The following is a 19920-nucleotide window of genomic DNA, read 5'->3' on the forward strand; positions in this document are numbered from 1 at the left end:
CTTGTCCGCTATTTCTGATTTTGTTCCAAATAGTGAATAAAGTATTTTTGCTAAAAAGTGTAGATTGTTTCTGCATGATCCTGAAAATATCTCTCAATATGTTCAGTATCTTCTTAAATGAGCCTTTTCAATTTTGATCGGTCTGACACCAGGGACCCTCAGGAATCACTATGGGATGCTTGACCTCCTCAATACTGCTTTGAAGACATATTTAAAACAGTTTGTTTTCCACCTGTGTATCTCCAACCCCATCTAAATTCCCAGTATAACAGCTGTGTCAGGAGTCTTATGTCAGTGATGGTGTCAGAGACTGACATTGGCACCCCATTGGAGATTAAGTCATCAGTGCCTCAGTGCTGGGCACGTTGGCTTGTGAAAGCGCAACTGCTATTGGATGCCTTCTTGCCCAGGATTCAGATGATATTGTGAAGAAACCCTCTGATGGTATTTCTCCAGTTCTTTGAGGCCGAAGTCTCTGATCAGTTAGGAGTACGGTGAACACTGCCCCCGCACTGTAAGCCTTGACGTCACTGTCGATTTTGAGGTCCCGGCCCTTAAGTCCTCTCTTCTTTAGTTTACTGAAGGGCTGAGCTGATACATTGGTGATGTTCATGAATTTTGTCATCTATGTCTGCCTTTGCTGAAAAGAAGCTCCCGTGATATGGAAATGGTCCACATTTTACAGGGTTGTGCCTTTGCTGTTAATCAGTGGGGGGAGGCATTGTGCGGTGGGACTTCGTTGAAAGTGGTCTTAGTTTATTGATTGTCAAAGAAGGACCCCTTTTCTCATAAGATGCAGAATGTGTTAACCTGGAGCTCAATGGATGTACATTCATATGCATGCTGGAGCTGAGTGACTGATTTTGGATTCATTTTGGCTTTGAATTGAATGTGGTGTAGGCTGAACAGTTTCTGCATGTTCTGTCAACTGTCTCCATGTCTTTAGATAATTTGTCAGTGATGACTGCAGTAATGCAGTAAAGAGGATGGAACAGGGAACTGGTGTGATGATGCAATCCAGATGAAAAATTTTGTAGAGCGCCCAAATTTGAGGATGATACTTTATAAGCCTTTATGGGCAGATGAGAATGATCACTATCTAGGCTACATTTTTCATGTTCTGCAAAGACATGAGTAGGAAAATATTACAAAGACAAGAAAGTGCCTCACAATTGAATTAAATTACACTTGCAGAATGTTTTTTACTGAGCAGGAGCTTCTAAATTGCACATACATATCAGAGGAGAAATATTGGTCTTTTTAATAATTACAAAATTTCAGACATCAGTCAAAAGGGAATTAAAAAGACTAACATGTAAGCACAGACTTGCAAAGTCAGGGTAAAGTGATACCATGGTTTTCTGATGACTCTTTTCCACAAACCCATGCTCCTACCCATCAGGAATTCTTATATCCTTAATGATATGTGCTAAATTTTCATTATCCAGGGAATTTCATGCATTTAAATAACCTGATTCTGGGACAATTCTACTCCAGTGCACACAAAGAGGGTAAAGTAGTACCTTATAAAACATTTTTGCAAAGATTAACCTAACAAACAATTATACTGCCTGCTGTCGTCCACATATTCATTTTGATTGGAACTGAAGTGAAAAATACACCCATTTATACTGATTATACTGCATGTATAAAGTCAACTAGAAGATGTGAAGTTAGTTTTTTTTTGGTGATTGATTTTGGTATCTATAACAGAAACCTTAGACGATAGCTGGTTGCTAAGGGATGAGTCTCCAGAGAGGTAGTGGCTACCAGCTGAATGGTCTATGTGCTTGTGTATCAGTTACAAAATATCTGAAGTGTGTTCTAAATATCAGTGTTAATTCAATGATTTTGTTGACCTTTCTTTTCTAACTTCCTTTTTGCCTGAAGCTGGCTTCTGATTTTTCATTCTATAATTTCCATAGCCCTGAGTGAAAGTTACTTACTCAAGGGTGATGAACATTCACTGTGCTACTCTCTGCTGTGATATTACTTTGGTCTCATGTCCTGTTGTGTGTGGTGCATTATCTGTCATGATGTGGAAGTAAAATCATAAAACAGTATCAAGATGACATAAAATATTGACTGCTAATCTTAAAGTCTCAGTCAGTGACTTAAAAATCTTGGATTTTGATTTGAGAGAAATCAATTAAAAATGTGCTGAGGCATTTTAAAATGGTCACTGAAGTCAGCTGACTTAAAAGTAGCCAACCTCATAGGAAATCACAAAGGACAGTCTAACATGATTGTAACTGCTTACTGTACCCTGAAAAGACTATCCAAGTGTAATTACCTGGACAGTAAAATTAATCAACTGAAGAATGTACAGCTCATTCAGAGACAATTGAGCGTCTCTGGGAGATGAGATTTCTCAACTACAGATATTGCTGGAACAGACTTAACTCAGAAACTCAGTATACAAAGTGGAGGAGTGATCGCCCAATTTCTGCCCCATCAATATCAAACAATAATAAGGGAACTCTGGCAATGGACATTCAAAATCATTTATTAAAAATGGATTGCCCCTATTTGGATCAATACCCATGCCCTCTCCTGCGAGAAGTCATTTTACTGAGAGATAAAAGTAACACCTGAATTTTGTTTACCCTGCCTGGCCTGGTCTGTCTGGCGTATTTCTTGACTGATTTAATATATGTACAAGGACATTATGAAGCAGAGAACAGCACACTCATTTGTTTAACATTTCAATGTTTTGTTATACCAGTGCCAGAGGTAGTAAGGAATTTATTCACACCGCCAGATTTGGCTGTAACAACAGTTGGTCATTCATTTTTAAAATAGTGTCAAGGAAATTTCATTCAAACCTTTTGCTAGTCCACTCTGATCTGAAATTGTTGTCTTTTCTGGATTTCTAAGGCATTGAAAACACTGATCAACATCCCATGTCAGATAATAGACAATAGGAAAAGAAAGCAAATAAATGTGAATTCTGATCCCTGTGTCCATCATAATATGCACAAGGGTTTAATTAGCTAATTTGATTGAAGATGGAATTGTCTTATCAAGAATCGCACACAAGTAATAGATGCAGAAAGATTGGTGAACATCTTTTTGGACAGAGGTGTCTTTGGACTGCGGTATTTATGACTGAGCTGTCCTCTTCAAGCAGTCTGTATGATCACCCACTTCATGGTCAAAGAAGAAAACTTTACATTTTGCAAACCTTTTGCAAACAGAGGGGTGTGTGAGTTATAGGGTGATGGGTCTGGGTGGGATGCTTCAAGGGGCAGTGTGGACTTGTTGGGCCAAAGGGCCTGTTTCCACACTGTAAGGAATCTAATCTAATCTAAACTTGGAATGGTCGAAACCTAAAATATAATCTTATGTCACTATCCAGAAAGAAGAACTGCAGTAGTATTTTGTGAGCTGTCAAGACACCAAATTGACATTGTTGACCCAGTGAGATTTGCTTTTCTGTGGTCAGGAAGCAAAAGGAACAAACAGAGGCATACACTTTCTACTGGAAAAGAAAATCTGACAGAGGCTCATGTGTTTGGAAAATTGGCTTTGCCATTAGAAATAGGTTGTTGAATGTAGCACCTGAACTCCTCATTGTGTAAATGAAAGGCTCCTCACATCTAACTTACAGCTAAGCCAAAATCAATATGCCACAACCATCAGAGCTTATGCCCCAACCTTTCACTTTGAAAAATGTAAAGAAGATTTTTCAATCTGTCTTATTGTTGAAACTCCTCATTGTCACCCCCATGTGGCAATAAATGATTCAATTCAAAATAAGAATATATTATTCTTCTGGGGAACTTTAATAGTAGGATTGGTCATGATAACTGGAGAGGAAATATTGGGAGAAACAGGATGGAAAAAGTTAATGCAAATGGTGTCCTGCTGCTGACAAACTATACACAGCATTCTCTCGTAAAAAGCACCATCTTCTACCACAAGGACAAACAGAAAACCATGTGGAGCATCCTGGACCTGTGTACTAACTCCCAAATTATGTCATCATTTGAGTCAAAAATTCAAGTGATAGCTGTATCATTTGAGACATGCAGGAGGTTGATGATTGCATGGGTAGGTGATCATCTTATATGATTGATGAATAATATTCTCCTAACACCAAAATATCACAAGATCTAAAAATCCAAGAGGAAGAAGATCAATGGCTCAGCCCAAATGCAGCCCATCCAAGGTGTAGTTCACAACTGATGTCAAAAATCTTTACATATCCAACTTAACTTCATAACAGTAGATCAAAAAGTTCAGATGTAGTAGGCTCCCGTTTCCAGACCATTGCCTTCAGGCATCATCATCAACAGGATTAGTTTGACAAAATCAGTATCGATTCATGTGTTCAAAAATTAGTAGATTTTGTAGCCTGGCAAAACAGTGCATTGACTTGAAGATTCCAAGTCAAGAACGGAGCATTTCAACAGCTCAAGTTTGAAATGATAGACAAATATGGAAGATAAAGATCATGTAGTGAGAACGGACAGCCCAAGAGATCCAACAATATATTTACTATCATGACATGCAGAATTTTTCTGAAGCAACTAGGGTGATCTGTAGGCCAATATTCTTTTTGCTCAGGGGTTAGTGTTTCTCTTCTTAAGGATGACAATGCCATTTATCAATGTTGAAAAGAACATTCCAACAGTTCCTCAGCTGTGAATCCACAGTGACACTTTTAGCTTTCAGGTGATCCGTCAGAATTCTTGGCAGAACCCATTATGAGCCACCATCGATGGGAGAGCTGCACCAGCAGCCAAGCCAATGAAAAACCACAAAGCCTGAGACCTTGATGGTACTGCATCCAAGCTGTTCAAAGCTGGTGAATGTGTACTCACGTAAAGACTCCATATACTCAGCCTATGGACATGGGAGGAAAAGGACCTTGCCTACACCACACCTGTGACCATAATTGGGTAATTGCCTCCAGAGACAGATTGTGGCATTAGACCTTCCAAAGGAACCTCTGACATGACTTTTGTTGCCAGACAAATCCATGAAAATTGTTGACAACAACACCAGGAATTATTTTTCTCATTCACCAATCTTACCGATGCACCTGGCTTAGTAAATTGCAAAGTTCTGCGGATTTCGGTATCCAAGAAATTTCAATACAATCCTGGAACTGCTCATTTTAATATGATTGCAAACTGTCCTGTGTGAGAGATCTGAAACTGTCACCTTCAAAATTTGGGTCAGTGTCAAATAAGGCTGCGTGGCAACCCCATAACATTTGCAATCTACTTAATATTTGCTTTCACCTCATCCATCTCAGTACTGGCTAGATGGAAAACTCCTTAAATTCTATTTCCTCCATGACAAAACTAAAGTGACAACCATAGACATACGTAGTCTATTGTTTATAAATCAGGGCATTGCCCAATCTATGCCAGATTTGCAAGCCACGCTTGATCTCTTGAATTCCTTATGCTAAGAGATTCAGCATGTCCTGGATTTTTGTCAAAACAAAGCTTATATGTCAGCCCATACCTGGTTATCCGTGTTATGACCAGACACTGACAGAGGTTCCCCAAGTTATGACATTTCCAAATGGAATACTCCATTAAGCTTCTGGTGAGGGGATGACCTGGCTCACATTCTTTATTCATCCAATCTTCAGTTAGTCGCAGCAAGGTTAATTCAGAATCGAAGCCTTCTCTTGTGGCTGCATATCTTCCAAAGCAGTGAAATTAAGGTTTTGAAAGGAGCCGATTTAGCCAGGTTTCCTTTAGTTAGCAACATAATGGGTTTATTACTTATGAAATGTGAGAAGAAAAAAGAATGTAACCCCAAAGACGAGAAGGAGTCAAACAATGGATAAAAATTAAAAGATGTATGGATCAGTCTGCGCATCATCCATGACAAGCAGATGGTTGAGAACTCATTCTTGATATTCTTGGCTTTGGAGGTTAAACATAATTCTACTGTCCTGTTTCTTTTTGAACTTCATGCACTAAGACCAATGCAGGGGCGGTAGTAGAGATAATGGGAACTGCAGATGGTGGAGAACCCGAGAATACAAAGCGTGGAGCTGGATGAACACAGCAGGCCAAGCAGCATCTTAGGAGCACAAAAGCTGACATTTCGGGCCTTCGAAACGTCATCTTTTGTGCTCCTAAGATGCTGCTTGGCTTGCTGTGTTCATCCAGCTCCACACTTTGTTATCAGGAGTGGTAGTAGATTGTTTTTTGACTGTGTTTTTCAAAGCGCACCAGAGCTTAACCCAGGCTAGGACATCTGAATACCTCAACTCACCAGCACACATGAATACCTCAGCCCACTAGTACTCACAGACAAGGGCTGAAACTTTCTTTTCACCATTGCCATTGTGTATTCCTAAAAATGGAAAATACAAACATGGCTCTCACTAATTACTCTCATCATCTCCATAGTCCCAGATATTCACATGATATTACATTTCATTTTGGAGTATATTTCTGTCTTTTAAGCTTTTTTAATACCTTCAAGTGTGGATTCCAGAATTTCTGTTCAAACAGCCACTGGAGTTTCATTCACAGTCATCCTTTGTCTCACCTTTTAAAAGAAAACACATGCTGCAATTAAAAGTTCAGTATGTCCATAGGTGGTTCAGAGTTATGATCCACACTCATGTCAGTACCTGTGCACTGGAGAACTTGTATTAACAAGATCTCTACTGCATTCTCCAGATTCAGTGGGAAGACATAGAGCAAATGCTATTATTCTTCTTAAAGGTAACTCCACAACAATCAGATGATTCTCCTTTAAATTCTGCTGTGATGAATTAGACATTGTGTTTAGATGTCTGAAAAACATCCTTCCGCCAGATTTTTTTTACTTAACTCTTAAATATATTTTAATGATCTGTGTTTTAGTGTGCGGAACAATTTCAAAGTTTGTTGATGATAAAAAGCTTGGAAGAATTGTAAATTGTGCGGACAATGTGAAACTCCAAATGACATTGACAAGGTAGTGGAGTGGGTGGAACAGTGTTAGATGGGGTTCAATTCGAGGAAATGTAAGGTAATGCATTTTGTAGGAAGACAGTATAAAATAAGGGGTACAATCATAAAGGGAATGCAAGGCTGGAGGGACCTGAGTCTGAATGTGCAGAGATAATTGAAAATGGTAGGACACCTCTCAAGAACAGTTAATAAAGCATAAAGCATATTTGGCTTTTTTAATAGGGCACAAAGTACAAGAGCAATGAGGTGATATTTAAATTGTAAAAGACACTTGTCAGACCTCAGCTAGAGTATTGCGTGCATTTATGGGCATAACGTTATTGGAAAGCTGTGAATGCAATGGAGAGATTGCAGAAACAGATTGATTAAGTTGGGACTACTGTCCTTGGAGAGGAGGCTTAGAGGAGATTTGATAGAATTTTACAAAATCATCATGTAAATAGGGAGAAACTGTTCCCACTCATAAAAGGAGAAAAAATGAAAGGGCATAGATTTAAAGTTGTGTGTAAAAGAAGCAAGAATGTTATGAGAGAAAATTGTTTTCCCACGTGAATAGTTAGGGTGTAGAATGCTTGATCTAGAAATGTGGTGGAGGCAGGTTCAATTGAGGCGTTCAAGAGGACATTGGATGATTGTTCGGCGGAAATAATGTGCAAAGGTCAGGGGATAAAGCAACTGATTGGCGCTAGGCACTGGTGGTTGTTTGAAGACCAAGTGCAGGCACAGTGGGCTGAAGGGACTCAATCTGTGTTGTAACAATGCTGTGAAATGGCCAACAATCCAGTGGACAACAAAGAAACACTTCAAAGACACTGTCCTACACTTCAAGGAAAGCTTCAACATTGACATTACTGACTGGGAGGAACTTGTTATCAATCATTCAAATTGGTGACAACTGATACATCTTAATGATGAGGCAGAGTAGCAGCAGAGAAGGAGGTAGGTAAATCCTACACTCCAGATTCCATTACCTGATGGGACAACCTGTTTCATATGTCCAAAAATCTGCTGGTCGGGAATTGGCCTGTTCAGTTCCATGAACACCCATGGCAGAAACATTTGAACCTGAATTAACATCATCCTCAAATTTTGGGCTTCTAATGATGATGATAATCCCTCATAATATGGAAAAGGATTTAGGACCATAAGACCAGAAGGAGTTGGAACAGGAGTTGGCCATTCGGCCCCTCAAACCTGCTTTGCAATTTAACAGGATTATGGCTGAACCAATGTGCCTCACATCCACTTTCCTGCCCTTTCCCCAAAATTCTTGATTACCCTTCTGATCAAGAATCTCTGTAACTACCTCAGCACATGGGGATCTGCAGTCCCCCAGTTCTCTGTGGAAAGGGGGTCTGAAGACCCACAGTCCTATGAAAGAAGAAATTCTTCATCATCTCAACCTTAAATTGGTGTTCTTTTATTTTGAGACTCTGCCCTCTGGTCCTGGAGACTCACTTTGCTATTGGAACTGCCTTATATATATAATAATGCCTTATATATAACAAATCCTTTAATTTCAGAAGTTGAATAGGGTAGAAGACGAAACAGAGCTGAAAGGAAGCATTGCTAACCCACATATGCTTTCCAAAAAAAACCCAAAGAACTGCAGATGCTGAAAATGAAACAAAAACAGAAATTGCTGGAAAAACTCAGCAAAACTGGCAGCATTTGTGGAGAGAAAGCAGAGTTAATGTTTAAGGTCCAGACCATATGCTTTAATTTTCTTGCAGTGGGAAGTGATCTATTTAGCTGCATGGCTAATCATAAATAACCAAAACCATAAATAGGTTATTTCAAGGGAATATGAAACCCTTGCTCTGAAACTGTTAATTTCAGCAACATTTTTAACTGCTATGTGACACAAGGACATTTACAGCCAACAGCGCAGGGAGTTAGCTTGTCACTGCTAAATAAACAGATCAAGGCTGGGTCCAATTAAATTGAGTTCAAAGCAATATGGAATTCTTGCTGGTAGTTGTCAAGTCCACATTGGTGTTGTACTGCTCAAATAAATAATAAATTATACCAGTAAACACTCAACCAAAAACAGGCAACTTTTATAACCAGTCTAGACATAACTGTCAACAAAACATAACATTAAAAATTAACCAACCTTTGTTGTAGAAGTGTGAAACTTTGGCCAATGTGATTTAAAAGTTTTTAAAACTGATTCTTGCTCTTTTGTATTCAGATGAAAAATACAGCCTGTTCTGCTTCTTTGATCTGTTGCATTAGCTTTCAGAAGTTACAAATATTCTATCACTGTGTACATTTTGATAACTTTACATTATCATAAATCATGAAAATCATAATGTGATGTCACGATGCAGTCAGGCTATTAATGCTGTTTCCCTAACTCCATGAAGCCCCACTTATAGCCAGTTTGCTATGGAGTTGTTTAAAAAGCCATATTAATTGCAAAATGACAAAAATTTCTCCCCATGAGTTAATGTGCTTTCTTTGGGGCCAGGATTTTGAATTAATCCCACACTGATTATTAAAAAAAAACTGATGAGACAATAACATATCAAGAAAGAGTAAAGATGATGAAGCTCTTTCAGCTTATCTTGCTAATAATTAGCCTCACACAGACTGGCATCTTTAACTTAAACTCCTCTAACCTCCTTAACTCTATTGCCTCACATCCCAGATCATCACAACTATCTATCGGTTTTTGGGTAAGGCCAATTTTTTGAAGATACTTAAAATTCATTTTTCCCTTTCCATCGATGTAGCTTTGCACTGATTGTATTTTAAGTAATATGCTAGTTTCTTCTTATCTAAAGTTTTTAAGACATTGGTGTCCAGAGGTGAGCTAACTTCTCAATGTTATCTTTAAAATGAGCCTGTCCATTCTGCATTCCATATATTAGGTGAAGCCTTGCGAGCATCTGGAGATCCAGTGAGGGAGCTGTGCTTCTCTTTTTTAGCAAGGTCTGCTGAACCACCAACCAATCAGGCATTGGCGAGGCCAACAGTACACCGTGCCTGGTGAAAGTCTATCATACCAAAAGCTGTCAGCTATTCAGAGGCTGGAACCTCTTGTGCTCATTAATGACACCCAGGAAGCCTTGGCTACGTGTGGAGGAATTGGTTCCACACTCCCAGGGTCATGGAGTTACCAGGCCACAGGTAATGAATGGGGCAGAGATGGTTTTGCAGGATGGGCATTATGGGGAAATGGAGTTATAATACTGGATGCAAAGATAGGTGTTGGCACTCATTAAGGGACACCCTTTCCCTACTGGAGGTGACAAGGCTGGCTGCACAGTTTCATGCATGGCAACAGGTCCACCTGTAACTGGTTTTGTTCCAGCAATGGTTTGTTGAAGTCCTTAAGTGGTCAATCATTGACCATCAAAGGACCTCAATTGGCAGCAGAGCAGTAAAGTTGAGCATAAACCTTCCTGTGGATCTTTATTCATGTAGTGGTGAGAAGTCAGTGGAGTTCAGATATGCCACCATCCTGGTTAATTAAATATCCTTCCTTCTTCCAAGCTCAATACCAGTTGGAGTGGACAATTCCACCATTGTATTTTGTAGTCCCTTGTGCAGAGTGATCTGAAACATATTGTAAACCTCTCTTTGGTCTTTTATATTTACTGAAATAATGAAAAGTGAACAAGCCCTTGTTGAGCTCACTTGATGTGAAACTCCATGTCCTGTCATTCACGGCAGTCAGTATTTTTGCTTCACCTTCCCTCAGTGCTGACTGCAAAGGCACTAAAAGAAACCATTTTTCTCAGCTTCAAACCTGTTCTCTCTAGACATGAATCAAGAGCAAAAGGAAACGCCTAATCTTTTTTCGGCATCCTGAATAACTATTTAGTCTCATTAAAAGAGACCATAAGAATGGTTTGGCTGAAAAACTGGAATGCACACTAGCGTACGGGGAGAGGGGACGTTCAGTTCAGATTTTTCCGTTAAGGCATGCTTTGGGAACAGAAGAAAGAGATGTTTTTTTACTATGCTCTTGATTTGGAAGTGCTGACATTTGAAGGCAATTTTAAAAATCTACAGGAAGCATTGCGTACTAACAGCCCAAAGAGGAAATGTCGGCAAGCAATCCCCACAGTTACCTGATCATTTGGTTTTAATGGCTACAATACCTTGAGCATTTTGGCCCTCACGTGGTGCTGGCAGCATTGCTAAATTACTCAATAGGTGTTAAAATTGGAAAAATATTCCAGCTGCCAGACAATCCTCAATCTAATGATTGCCCAGTTTCTTTCTTCTTCAGAGCATAAATTAATTTGACCAAAGGAGATAATTTTCTTGAAATTAACTGACATTTATTGTGCTTTGTAGTATTATAATAATGAATGACGTTAAACTCCATTTAAACCCATTATCATAATGTGGCTTTCCTGACCAGCAGCGATGTGAACACTTTGTCTAATTACTTCCTGTGCATCGTGACTAGACGATTCATTGCAGTTTTACAGGCAACAAGGGAGAATTAAGGACTGCACCACCATTCATTTAAAATTATACGTACATTATTGTTAGCAGGTGTTAAAAACTGTTTTCAGCATGGGGGTGGTGGTGTTGGGTTGAGGACATTAAAAGTCAATAATGCCATATGGGACTAGAGTCACAAGTAGTCTAGCACACTTGGAGGTAGTTGACTCCCTTGCCCAAAGGATGTTACTGAGATTGTTGACGTTTACAACTATTCAACAGCTTTCTGTGTCATTTTCCAGCTCTATTTGCAATATGTGTTGATGGAATTTGAGTTCAAACCTATGAAAGCATAAGACATAGGAGCAGAAGTAGGACATTTTTTCTAAAGAGTCATTCAATGAGATTGTGGTAACTGTAACTCCACTTTTCTGTCTTTCCCCTGTAACCTTTGATTCCCTTACTGATTAAAAATCTGTCTATTTATTGAATATACTTATTGACTCAGCCTTGACAACCCTCAATGGTAAAGAAATCACCAGCCTCTGGGAGAAAATATTCTTCCTCAGCTCTGTTTTAAATGAGAGGCAGAAAATGGAGTGGATAGCCAGAAACTTTTTCCCGGGGCAGAAATGACTATTATGAGGGGGCGTAATTTTAAGGTGATTGGAAGAAGGTACAGGGGAGATGTTCTTTACACAGAGAGTGGTGGGTGCATGGAATACGCTGCCAGCGGTGGTAGTGGAGTCAGATACATTAGGGACATTTAAGCAACTCTTGGATAGGCACGTGGGTGATAGTAAAATGTCGGGTATGCAGGGTAGTTTGATCTTAGAGTAGGACAATAGTTTGGCACATCATTGTGGGCTGAAGGGCTTGTACTATGCTGTACTATTCTATGTTCTATGCTCTGTGTTTATTTGAATGGGTGAATCCTTACTTTGAGATTATACCCTACTAGACTCTTGAACAGATTTCTAGCATCCACAGTATTTTGCTTTTGTAAGCAGTAGACGTGCTTGAAACAAAAGCCCAAGAAAGTAACACTGTTTACATATATCCTTAATTGCAGAGCTGGCATGCTGACCACCTCAATAACACAGTGCAACAGCCAAGTCAGAACAAGGAGCAGCATCAGGGCCTATGATTTCTGGCCCTGGAGGATGTTTAACATGCTCCTCAGCATAAATCATTTCAGACTCTTACCCCCTACATGAACTACTCTAGAGGTCCCCAGCATCACAGATGCCAGTTTTAAGCCAATCCAATCAGTTCTACATGATATCAAGAAATGATTGGAGGCACTGGATTCTGCAAAGACTGTGGGTTATGATAATATTCTGGCAATAGTACATCAAAACTTGAGGTCCAGAACTTGCTGTTCCCTTAGCCTGGCTGTTCCAGGACAGCAACAACAGTGGCATCCACCCAACAATGTGGAAAATTGCCCAGATATGTCCTGTACACAAAAAGCAGGACAAATCTAAACCAGCCAATTACTGCCCCATCAGTTTACCCTTGATCATCAGTAAAGTGATCGAAGATAACATCAACAGTGCTATCAAGCAGCACCTGCTTTCACAAAAACTTGCTTACTGATGCCCAGTTTACATTCAGCCAGGGCCACTCAGCTCCTGGCCTGAAAACAGCCTGGTTTAAACATGGCCAAAGAGCTGAATTCCAAAGATGAGATGAGAGGGACAGCTATGGATATCAAATCATCAATTGACCAAGTGTGGCATCAAGGAGCCCTACCAAAACTGGAATCAATGAGAATCAGGATATCTTTCTACTGGTTGCAGTCATACCTGGTGCATTGGAAGATGACTGTGGCTTTTGGAGTTCAGTCATTTCAGCTCCAGGACATTTCTTCAGGAACACCTCAGGGGAGTGTTCTGTGCCCAACCATCTTCAGCTGCTTCATCAATGAACTTTCCTCCATCATAAGGTCAGAAGGGGGTATGTTCGCCAATGATTACACAATGTTCAGAATATTCATGACTCTTGAGATATTGAAGCAGACCATGTTAAAATGCAGTAATAGCTGGACAATATACAGGCTTGGGTTGAAAAGTGGCAAGTAACTTTTGCACCACACAAATGCCCAGCAAGGACCAACTCCAATAAAAGACAATCTAACCCACAGACATTCAATAGCTTTACCATCACTGAATCCCCACTTTCAACATCCTCATAGGTTACCATTGACCAGAAACCTTAACTGGACTTGCAATATAAATACACTGGCTACAAGAGCAGGTCAGAGGTTAGGAGTACGACAGCAAGTAACTCACCTCCAAACCCCCCAAAGTTTGTCCACCATTTACAAAGCACAAGTCAGGAGTGTAACTATAGCAGTATCCCAGTGCAGGTTTAGGGATGCTTCGCTTTAGGTTCTTACTGGCAGCACAATAAGCTCTCCTAGCTGTATCCCTTTAAGGAGGGAATGTGTTTTTCTTCACATCAGGCAGATAAATTGTTCCAAAGTATCTGTGTGTTTTATACATGAGTTTGGATGGTGAATGTTCTCCAGCTATCTAAGCGCAGAGATCACATTATAACTGAACACAATTTCTCTTCACAGCTGAACACTATCCTGTCATCTTTAAACTCTAATCTCGCTTCCTTTTTCTCAGACTTTTCCCCAGGGCAGGATTGACTGCCACGAGGGGTCATAATATTAAGGTGTTGGGGGTATAGAGGAGACGTCAGAGGGAGGTTCTTCACCCAGAGAGTTGTGAGCGCATGGAATACTTTGCCAGTGGTAGTCGTGGAAGCGGAGTCATTAGTGACAATTCAGTGACTGCTGGACATGCACATGGACAGCAGTGAATTGAGGGGAATGTAGGTTAGGTTATTGTATTTTTGGATTAGGATTAATCCACGGCATAACATTGTCAGCCAAAGGGCCTGTACTGTGCTGTACTTTTCTATGTTCTATGTTCAACTTTTTTTTCTTTTCTAATAGCTCTATAAACATCATTTTGATAGTTTTCTATGTGAATAGACCCATATGACAATTGTAAGCTTTAATTGATGGTTTTGTCATTGTTAGAGTGAATTTTCTTCTCTTATTATTCCACATTTTCAAGCATGCACACTCATAATTTCTCCTCATTATGTCAATACCTTGCACTATTCTTTCTAGCAACAAGAATCACCTAACCTTTACTTTTTAATTTTATCATTTTTGTGCTTTTTAAAAATTTTTTGTGATATCCTGTATTTTGCATGCCCAAAAGTTTTGAGTAAATGTAGCGGGGAAATCATCACACTCTACTCATAACAACTCCCTGCCACATCATCACATTTTCCTGCATATAGGTTGACAAAAAAGCTCTATTACAGGACGAAGCAGATTCGTTGGGATGAATATTTTTCCACTGGGCACTCTATGAAATTAAGATGTCAGTGCCTTTTTTTTACCTTCTTTATGTGCTGTTACATATTGTAATATGTGACAGGTTGCATGTCTCAGTTACTCATTGCTTTTACCCTGACACGGTTGCATGTCCAATATGGAAGTCCATTTGAGCAAAAGGTGAACTGAATTCGCCAGGTACCTATTCTGATTTCCACGATGAGTTTTGTCAATGTCTCGCTTGTTTGGCAAGATGAAAAGCTGAAAGTTAATGAGGTGAGTTGGGCCATCAACAGCATGCATAACAAGCAATAATTTCCCTTCACGAACAAAAACAAATTTGTTATAAAAGCTCAGCAGGTCTGGCAGCATCTGTGCAGGCTCTGAGGAAGGGTCACCGGACCCGAAACGTTAACTCTGTTTTTTCCTTCATAGATGCTGCCAGACCTGCTGAGCATCTCCAGGAAATTTGTTTTTGTTCCTAACGTACGGCATCCGCAGTTCTTTTGGTTTTTATTTAATAATTTCCCTTAGTTGGCAACTAGCCACTGTGCCGTTTGTGAAAAGCAAAAATTATGGAACAAGATCCTCCTGATGTTGAGATGGGTTTTTCTGGACCCCTTATCCAATTCTGCCAAAAATCTTGCCATAACTGATGTAATTTAAATCCCTATAAGGTTGCACCCCATTTCTTTTTATTTCTTTCATTTTTGACAGTTCAAAGTCCAAAAATAAAGATTTTGTTTTGAACCAGAGAGCCTTTGTAAAGAAATGACTGCAGTTTTCATAAAAAGTCATGTTTGCTGGAGAACATCATGAGTAGTGTAGGATGTTGTTTTCTTCTTGGAACAGTGAAAGTAAAAGCAGACACCATGGAGCCAATGGTTCTGAATAAGGGACAACCGCTTGACAACAATGTTTTGATTGGCTCCTGACCAGGTGACTGTAGATTGTATGGACCAGTGCAGCAGTGAATCACCGTATTGCGAAGCAAAAGCATCAAAAAATCTCTCTCTCTATCTCTCTCTCTCTCCCCCTCCTGTGCAGCAATACCAGAAAGTGAACAGAAATAGCTGTCTTCCACTCACCTTTCCCCACAAGTCCCCTGTCAAAGGAGGAAATGACAGCTTTAAAGTGAATGAATGAAAGAGAGCAACAGTGTGCAAATGACATGGTGCCAACAGCAAAAACTAAAAAACATTGAAATGAAGAGAAAAAAAGCAATTCATTTACTCCCATTGACCAGACCAGTGCTATTAACCTGTTTATCTGATTTTTTTTTCTTTTTACATCTTTGTTATCCATATCTGACTTTCTATGTCTGTTGGTATGTAAGAGGAGGAATTTAAAAAAGGGTAGAGTTAGCAATTTATAATTCCTTTTTGACTCTGGTTCAAAACTGCTTGTAGTAAACAGTTTTTTTCTGCAGAAACTTGGCGAGTGTTTTCTTTTAACCTGAGTTTGCGAGTCAGGTAAAGTGGGATTTTGGATAGTTTTACCAAATCTAGCATATGTTGTCCAGTTTTCACCACTGTAGAAGAGTGCACTGAGGACAGAGCCTTGATAGATTCAGAGTTTGGTGCTCTGATTCAGACAATGTGAGCCTTCCCTGAGGTGCATATGAGCCCAAAACACAGCTGTAGGCTGGCTCCCGGTACACTACATAGCATAGATCTCACTTTGAAAGCTTTCCCCAGCCAAAGCATAGTTGTATTTTGGGTGTTTCTCCACATTTTAACAGTTTTATAATTATAGTGTACAAACAGAGCTCTGTAATTAAGATGCAATATTTTGAATGCCAGTTTTATAACTGGGAGACTGTTTGACTGTGGTGTACAATGTTATTAAAATCATTTGTACTAAAATATAGATATAATGTGTAAAAGACACGACAATGGCATTTGAAATGCTCGGGGCCACTTAGCCTGTGTCATTTTCTTGAAGCGGATGTTCTCCCATAGAAAAGAAAGTGACACCAGCTTGTTTCTGTAGTACGACTTTAAAATTGGATTAAAGCTTTGCTGGGAGGATTGGGCATCGTTGCAGTGCCCCAAGTCTTTAAGTAAGAAATGGTGTAAAATTGTAGCAGATTCTTAGGGGGCTTCATCTAAATAGTAAACTTTTTGAAAGACTTAGCTCAATGACACTTGAAGCTCTTGTGAGATTTTATGGCACATTTCAAGAATGTTTTATACTAGAGCATCAGGGGAAGGCAACCAAGGAAGGAAGAAGGGCTTTGTAAAAAATCAGAAAATTACAACATAGAATCAAAATACAATTCTCACTCAATCACACCCTTCTACTTGGATGAAATGCGTCAAAGTGGAGGTTAGATGTTGAGAGTGTTGTGAAAGTAAAGTTATATCAGATGATAGTAGGAATTGCAGATGCTGGACAATCTGAGACAACAAGTTGTAGAGCTGGATGAACACATCAGGCCAAGCAGCATCAGAGGAGCAGGAAGGCTGACGTTTTGGGCTTAGACCCTTCTTCAGAAATCATTTCTGAAGAAGTGTCCAGGCCCAAAATGTCAGCCTTCCTACTCCTCTGATGCTGCTTGGCCTGCAGTGTTCATCCAGCTCTACACCTTGTTATCTTATATTAGATGATTATGTTTTAGGACTGTCTCTTTAATTCTAAGTAAAATAAGTAGTAACCTGGAAAGGGCATTGGTAGGAGGTTCTATAACTCTGCCTGGCGATAGATCAGATGGCATAGTGACACACGTGCCTAAGTCCAGAGACTTGCTAAGAAAGGTGCAAAGTTGTTTTGACAAAAAATAAGGGCAAGGGCAACTGTCCTGACAGTAAATAGACTTGCAGTCTCTGGGCTTTTATGGAAGGAGAGAATATAGGAAGAGAGAAAAAGGAGTATAGTAGGTATGGTCAACAGGGTAATGAAGCTGTGAGTTCTCTGTGAGTTACTGAAGCAGGATGCAGGAGGGAAAATGGTCTCTGCTTGGAGAAATGTATGCTGCAGACATGGACTCATGGAATCATACAACACAGAACTTTTCAGTCCAATTCGTCTGCAACGACCAGACATTCCAATCTGACCTAGACCCATTTGCCAGTATTTGACCCATATCCCTATAAATTCTTTCTTTTCATATATCTAACCAGATGCATTTTAAATATTGGAATTGTACCTGCCTTCACCACTTACCACCTCCACCACTTCCATTGGGAGCTCATTCCATACAAGCACTACTCTGCGTGAAAAAGTTGCCCCTTAGGTCCTTTTTAAGTCATTCCCCTCTCACCTCAAACTGATGTCCTCTAGTTTTTGACTCCCCCATTGTAGGAAAATGACCTTGAGGTTCATGTTCCTCATGATTTTATAAAGTTCTGTATGATCATGCTCAGCCTCTGAAACTCCAGGGGAAAAAGCCCCAACTTATTCAGCCTCTCTCAATAACTCAAACTGTCCAGTCCTAGCAACATTCTTGTAAGTCTTTTCTGTACCTTCTCAAGTTTAACAACATCCTTCCCACAGAAAGGCAACCAGAATTGTAAGCAACATTCTAAAAGTGACCTCACCAATGTCCTGTACAGAAGTAAAATGATATCCCAACTCCTTTACTCAATGTTCTGACCAATGAAGTCAAGCGCACCAACTGCTTTCTCCACCACCCTGCCTACCTGCAACTCTACTTTCAAGGAAAAATACACCTGCACCCCTAGGTCTTTTTGTTCGGCAACAATCCCCAGGGTCTTACCATTGACTGTATAAGTCCAGCCCTGGTTCGTCTTACCAAAATGCAACACACATTTATCTAAGTGATAATGGGAACTGCAGATGCTGGAGAATCCAAGATAATGAATTGTGAGGCTGGATGAACACAGCAAGCCCAGCAGCATCTCAGGAGCACAAAAGCTGACGTTTCGGGCCTAGACCCTTCATCAAATTAACTCCATCTGCTACTCTTCAGCCCACTGGCCTATCTGATCAAGGTTCTGTTGTACTCTGAGATAATCTTCACTGTCCACTATACTGCCTATCTTGGTGGCATCTGCAAGCTTATTAACCATGCCTCCTATATTCACATCCGAATCATTTAGAAAAATGACAAAAAGCTCTAAACCTAGCACTGATCCCTATGGCATTGTGCTGGTCATGGGCCTCCAGTCCGAAAAACAACCCTTTACCACCAATTTCTTTCTCCTACTTTCAAGCCAATTTTGTACCCAATTGTCTAGTTGGCTAGTTCTCCCAGATCCCATGTGGTCTAACCTTACTAAAGTCTACCATGTGGATCCTTGCCGAATGTTTAGCTGAAGTCCATATAGCTAAAGTCTACTGCTCTACCTACATCAATCTTCTTTGTCATCTCTTTAAAAAACTCAATCAAGTTAGTGAGGCACTACTTCCTCTGCACAAAGTCATGTTGACTATTCTTAATCAGTTCTTGCCTTTTCAAATGCATGTAAATCCTGTCCCTTCAAATCCCCTCTAGCAACTTACCCATCACTGACAGAAGGCTCACCAGTCTGTAGTTCCTTAGCTTTTCCTTACAGCCTATATTAAATAGTGGCATCATAGTTGCCAACCTCCTGTCTCCTTGCATCTCACCCATGGCTGTCACTGATGCAAATAACTCAGCAAAAGGGCCGACAATTTTTTTCGTAGCTTCCCACAAAGTTTGGGGAAAAACCTGATCAGATCTCAGGGGATTATCTACATGCCTAAGATCTCTAGCACTCCTCTTCTGTAATATAGAGCTCTGGATGTGAGTTTGCTCGCTGAGCTGGAAGGTTAGTTTTCAGACGTTTCGTCACCATTCTAGGTAACATCATCAGTGAGCCTCCAACGAAGCGCTGGTGTTATGTCCCGCTTTCTATTTATCTGGTTAGGTTTCCTTGGGTTGGTGATGTCATTTCCCGCGTTGGTGATGTCATTTCCCGTTCTTTTTCTCAGAGGATGGTAGATTGGCTCCAAGTCAATGTGTTTGTTGATGGAATTCCGGTTGGAATGCCATGCTTCTAGGAATTCTCGTGCATGTCTCTGTTTGGCTTGTCCTAGGATGGATGTGTTGTCCCAATCAAAGTGGTGTCCTTCCTCATCTGTATGTGAGGATACGAGTGATAGTGGATCATGTCGTTTTGTGGCTAGTTGATGTTCATGTATCCTGGTGGCTAGCTTCCTGCCAGTTTGTCCAATGTAGTGTTTGTCACAGTTCTTGCAAGGCATTTTGTAGATGACGTTCGTTTTATTTGTTGTCTG

The 19920-nt window shown here is 40.1% G+C and overlaps 1 protein-coding gene and 1 long non-coding RNA gene across 2 annotated transcripts in view; one reads left to right on the plus strand and one right to left on the minus strand.

The window, feature by feature from the left end:
• The window catches only part of pde4dip (phosphodiesterase 4D interacting protein), a 410955-nt gene that overhangs the window by 20061 nt on the left and 370974 nt on the right, over window positions 1-19920 (plus strand). The window lies entirely within an intron of this gene.
• LOC125456257 (uncharacterized) overlaps window positions 1-19920 on the minus strand; it is a 123391-nt gene that overhangs the window by 802 nt on the left and 102669 nt on the right. The window contains exon 2 of the long non-coding RNA XR_007248426.1: window positions 6450-6522. This is a non-coding gene — a long non-coding RNA (uncharacterized LOC125456257). The remainder of the gene's footprint in view (window positions 1-6449; window positions 6523-19920) is intronic.

The sequence above is a fragment of the Stegostoma tigrinum genome, chromosome 8, assembly GCF_030684315.1.
Source record: "Stegostoma tigrinum isolate sSteTig4 chromosome 8, sSteTig4.hap1, whole genome shotgun sequence".
In the NCBI taxonomy this organism is placed as follows: Eukaryota; Metazoa; Chordata; class Chondrichthyes; order Orectolobiformes; family Stegostomatidae; genus Stegostoma; species Stegostoma tigrinum.